Source organism: Leptodactylus fuscus, chromosome 2 (genome assembly GCF_031893055.1).
Source record: "Leptodactylus fuscus isolate aLepFus1 chromosome 2, aLepFus1.hap2, whole genome shotgun sequence".
NCBI lineage: Eukaryota > Metazoa > Chordata > Amphibia > Anura > Leptodactylidae > Leptodactylus > Leptodactylus fuscus.
The window spans coordinates 270,606,177-270,612,204 of NC_134266.1; the positions used below are offsets into that span (position 1 = coordinate 270,606,177).

General features: G+C 45.4%; 1 protein-coding gene across 1 annotated transcript in view; it reads right to left on the bottom strand.

Annotated features, from left to right (window-relative positions):
* Positions 1–6,028, bottom strand: part of AAMDC (adipogenesis associated Mth938 domain containing) — a 215,401-nt gene that overhangs the window by 79,827 nt on the left and 129,546 nt on the right. The gene's annotated exons all lie outside the window — the stretch shown is intronic.

Consider the following 6,028-nt stretch of genomic DNA (forward strand, 5'->3'; position numbering starts at 1 on the left):
CCCTATCGTCGCCATCAGTAATAAGGCCGACTATAGCAGAGCCATCGGAGTACTTCTGTAAGTAACAGCTGGATGAGTTGTGCCTGAAGTCAGCAGTGTACAGTGTGAAGAGAAATGGGGCAAGAACTGGACCTTGTGGTGCCCCCGTACTACAGATCACAGTGTCAGACACACAGTCCTGGGCTCTCACATACTGGGGGCGGTTTGTCAGGTAGTCTAGGATCCAGTTGGACAGGTGATGGTCCACACCACCAAGGTTCAGCTTCTCCCTCAGTAGCTCTGGCTGAATGGTGTTGAACGCACTGGAGAAATCAAAGAACAATATTCTCACAGTGTTCCCGGGTTTCTCCAGGTGAGAGAGAGCTCTGTGAAGAAGGTGGATGATGGCGTCATCTACCCCAATGCCTGGCCGGTAGGCAAACTGGAGGGGGTCCAGAGCGGAGCTCACTAGGGGGCGTAGGTGTGTCAGGACCAGTCTCTCTAGGACCTTCATCAAGTGTGGTGTCAGTGCTACTGGTTGGTAGTCATTGTAGCCCATCGGGTTGGGTTTCTTTGGGACTGGTACCACGCAAGATGTTTTCCACAGTCGAGGTACCACTCCCAGCTTCAGGCTCATATTGTACATGTGCGTAATAATGCCACCCAGCTGGTCACTGCACATTTTAAGAACTCTTGCGCTTAATAATGTACAGCACCATGGAATTAATATAATAATGTAAAGCACTATGGAATTAATATAATAATGTACAGAGCACCATGGGATTAATATAATAATGTAAAGCACCATGGGATTAATATAATAATGTACAGCACCATGGGATTAATATAATAATGTAAAGCACCATGGGATTAATATAATAATGTACAGCACCATGGGATTAATATAATAATGTACAGCACCATGGGATTAATATAATAATGTACAGCACCATGGAATTAATATAATAATGTACAGCACGATGGGATTAATATAATAATGTAAAGCACCATGGAATTAATATAATAATGTACAGCACCATGGGATTAATATAATAATGTACAGCACCATGGGATTAATATAATAATGTACAGCACCATGGGAGTAATGGTGCTATATAACAATAATAATAATAATGATCTGACTCCACCTGTCCAAGCCTATTTAGTGAGGCGCCCTACATATCCCGGTAGTCTGCCCCCTTACACGTGTACGGCTTAGCTTTGCGTTGCTCCTCGTGTTTGTTACTTTTCCATGTAAACTGTCGGATGATTTTGATAAAACTGAGGTAAATATAGCTGCAGGGAACAGACTGCGGTATATTTCCATACGTTATAGTGTGAGGTGCGTCCTCCGCACAGATGTCCTTTCAGGCCAATGCTACGTTATAAACATCCATTATGTATTTTAAAGAGCCAATGCCCCCAAAAATGAAAGTGAGCCCTTGATGTTACATGTAATGCTGTATAAAGCAGTGAGATTATTGCACTTTGCCCAATGGCTGATAACAGAAAGCAGTAGACTGTATAGATGTCCTACAGTTTATCTCTTGGCAGCCGAGTTACTTACAGCAGGCATTAAAGACAGATTTAAAGGATTATTCCAGCTATTAAGTCATCTGCTGTACACTGAGGTTGGGGATCTATCCCCTGCTAGGACCCCCATTCATCCCTATGGACAATGTTCTCTCTAAGGCTACATCACATCTGTGTAACTGAGACTCCATCGCAGTGTTCACCTTAAGTCACATAACTTTTAATATCAACGGACACCCAACACTATTAAAGTCAATGGGTTCCTCGGGCTCCTACTACGGACCAGAACAATGGACTGCCCGACACTAGTGTGAACCTGGCATAAGCCTTTGTAGCGAGTCATTAATCCAAAGCTTTCTGTATAGCGCCAACTAATTAGCCATAATTATCTAGGATAGTCAATGGATTTACAGAAGCATCCCTGGTGGCCTAGGGCAGAGAAGAGGTAATGTCGGCAACCTGGGTGATCTAGGGTAGTAAAGGGGTTAATAGCTGCATGCCTGGAGGTCTACAGCCAAGTATTAGGATTGCTGGTGGTCTAGGGCAGAGGAGGGAGTTATTATCATCACTCAGGGGAGGGGAGGGGGTCTTTGGGGTTAGGGTAGGGTGGGGTTATTATTTGCATCAGAGGCGTGACTTAAAACTTCTGGGCCTCAGTGCATGTTCTGTAAAGGGGCCCCTACCTACCCTGTGCCATTTAGAATAGTGGTATATTTTATGTGGTAGAGGGACCATTGTGGCCCCATCAAAATCCAGGGCCTGGTAGCAACTGCTACTGCTGCACCCCCTATAGGTATGCCCCTAATCAGCATCCCTGTTGGTCTAGGGCAGAGAAGGGGGGATAACATAGTGTCCTAGTTGGTCATAAAAGGGTTAATACCAGTTGCCTGGCAGTATACAGCAGAGAAAGGGTTACCGTTAAAATCCCTGGTGTTCTCGGGCTGAGAAAGGGTTATTACTAAAATCCCTACTGACAGAGAGGGGGTTAGTGTTAAAATCCCTGGTGGTCTAGGGTAGTGAAAGGGCTATTGTTGAAATCCATCGAGGTCTACGGCAGAGAATGGGTTATTGTTAAAACCCCTAGTGGCAGCGAAAGGGTTATTGTTAGCATCCCTGGTGGTCTAGGGATCTTTCCATCCATGGTGCGATACTGGAGCCATATCACTGTTCGTACAGACCCTTGTATAGCTGCAGTTTTGCACACGCAGAATGTCCTACTTGGGCTTGTTCCCTACAATTATCTTCAAATCAGAATGTGAAATTTGACAGGGGGTCACAAACTTTTGCACATGACTGTGAAGTTGTCAGCTGATGCACTAATCTACTGTTAGGGGTAGGGATCCTGTGCACCTACTATATTGACAAGGGTGGCCCAGGAGCCGATACATCCAGCCACTCAGGCAGCGATGAAAAATTAGGCAGAGTGGCCAATCAGGTGGTCGTACTGATTGTCACCCAGCTTTCCCAAGAACAGATATGGCTGAGAAAAACAAAATAGACAGTAGAGGACGACTGAAGGATGTCTCCTACCCGGAGTTCTTGATCTTGAGCTGATATTCGCTGACCTGTGTATTATTCAGATTAGACAGAAACACGAAATTCAGGAGACGTCCGCAACGGCGAATATATTTACATATATAGGAGATAAAAGCTCCACCGCCGTGTGACCTATATCCGACAGGCACTATATATGTGCACAGGGCTATGTGCTGCTGAGATGGTGTATCTAAGACTACTCCATGTGATACAGTCTGCTGAGCTGTGTATCTAATCCTATCCTGTGTGATACTGTATACTGAGCTGTATCTAATCCTATCCTGTGTGATACTGTATACTGATCTGTGTATCTAATCCTATCCTGTGTGATACTGTATACTGAGCTGTGTATCTAATCCTATCCTGTGTGATACTGTATACTGATCTGTATCTAATCCTATCCTGTGTGATACTGTATACTGAGCTGTGTATCTAATCCTATCCTGTGTGATACTGTATACTGAGCTGTGTATCTAATCCTATCCTATGTGATACTGTATACTGAGCTGTGTATCTAATCCTATCCTGTGTGATACTGTATACTGAGCTGTGTATCTAATCCTATCCTGTGTGATACTGTATACTGAGCTGTATCTAATCCTATCCTGTGTGATACTGTATACTGAGCTGTGTATCTAATCCTATCCTGTGTGATACTGTATCCTGAGCTGTGTATCTAATCCTACAACCTGTGATATATTCTGCTGATTTGTGTATTTCAGCATATCAGGTGTAAATCTGCTGTATCTAATCTTATCATGCATGATAGGTTTAAATGCATCGGATTGCTAGAGAGTAACACACATAAGATTAGATACATTGATTCAGTAATAGTATCACACATGATAGGCTTAGATACACCCGCTGACATGATGCTATCATCTGTGATACTGTTACCTAATCAATGGGGCAGATTTATTAACCCCGGTGTTACCTAACCCTGTCATATGTGATACTGTTTGAGGTGATGTATCTAAGCCACTATTGGTCGTATACAGCTCCCAGGTCTCCAGGGGACATTTGTCTTCAGGACGTAGATAAACCCCAAACAATGAGGCAGCTGCCATATTATTCTGGAAGAAAAGCCGCCCAGCGAGGGACAGAGGCGGCTGATGATGAATTTAGGGGATCCTGGCTGTGGAGAGATTTATAGTCGGCAGATGGACTGAGGGCGGCATCAAAGGAAATTAAAACAAATTAAGATGTCGGGAAGAAGCGTCACTAGTCACATGGTGTCACTGCAAGATTTCGGGACCAGCGAGTCACTGTATGGGACCATTATATGACTTATTACACGGTCTAATAGTTTCCCCCTCTATAGGCTCTGTCTGTAATTCTCAGTTCTCCCTGAGCTGGTGGGTGGACATTACTCCTATAATGTCCTCCATAGACTGCCTACAGAGAATATAGGTGATCCTGCCCCATAACTTCATCATACAGAACACCTGACCTGTGAGAATAAAGCACTTGGGGTGAGATAGAAACTTACTACCAGCCGAAGCAGCATCTGTCTCCCCTGTCCCTCATCTCTTGCTCATTTCTCTCCTCACTAATCTGATACCTAAAATCTAATTTGTTGCAAAATTCTAAAACCAGAAGGAAGCCAGAAGTCACAGAGCTCTCCTCATGGCGTCCCAGTGAGCTGCTGAGATGCCAGAACAATCACGAGCACAGTGTGAAGAACAACTTCAGTGCCAGGCCCACTTGAGAGCTGCTGAAACGCCGGAGCAGGCGGATCATCAACCCCAACAACTAGCTCATTATATGGTTCCCAACGAGCTGCCGAGACGTCGGAACAATCACGGGCACAGCGCAAGGAACAAGTTTAGCGGCAGGAGAGATTGAGAGCTGCCGAAATGCTGGAGCAGGTAGATCATGGAGGCCAACAACACGCTCATTATATGGAATCCCAGTGAGCTGCAGAGATGCTGCAACAATCACAGGCACGGTGCGAGGAACAAGTTCAGCAGCAGGTCAGCTTGAGAGCTGGTGAAACGCTGGAGCAAGCAGATCATCAATATCAACAGCACGCTCATTATATGGCTTCCCATCGAGCTGCTGAGATACTGGAACAATCACGGGCACAGCACGAGGAACAAGTTCAGCGGCAGGCTGGCTTGAGAGCTGCTGAAACGCCGAAGCAGGCAGATCATCCACACCAACAACACGCTCATTATATGGCATCCTAGCGAGCTGCTGAGATGCCGGAACAATCACGGGCACGGTGCAAGGAACAAATTCAGCAGCAGGCCAGCTTGAGAGCTGCCGAAACGCTGGAGCAGACGAACCAACGGCAGCTATTTGCTGAATATCGGCGGATCAATGACGCCAAAAACACGCAGACGAAGTCGCGGACAGAGGCTAATTCAAGATAAATTAGCGAGTCACAGTCAAGAAACGTTGCAGATAAGACCGCGGTGGAAACGCATCGTGTTTTTTTCCGTAGCATTTTTTATAGAAAGTATGCTGAGTTTTCCAATGTGGACTTTCCACTTTCAGTCTCTATACGGAAACCGCCGCTGTGTCTGCGTGGATAATTCACACGCAGCGTTTCTGTTGCAGATTTTCTTTGGTATTACACTTTTGATGTGTTTTTTGGGGCAGTTTTCAATCTTAGAGGTGAAACGCGTGACATAAACCTGCCTCACCTGATTAGAAACTGCACCAAAACTACATGCACTTTTTTCCGATGCAGTTTTAACAGCATGGTGTGAATGTATTCGTAGACGTAAAGCGTTTCCAAGAATTTAATTTCACATGGTTAGTAAGGGGTTAATTACTAGTGTCTCTAGAGGCGGGGCTTATCCATCAGTCAACGAAAAAAGGGCGGGGACATCATCTGGCGAATAATGTCATTGGCTCAGGTTGTGGTGGGCGGGGCTGGTTCGGGTCTTTCTGGTGAATGAGTAGAAGGCAGACCTGAGTGGGCGTTAGTTAGGGGGGCGTGGTTTTACCTGAGGTAGCTGCGGATTGGCTGTGG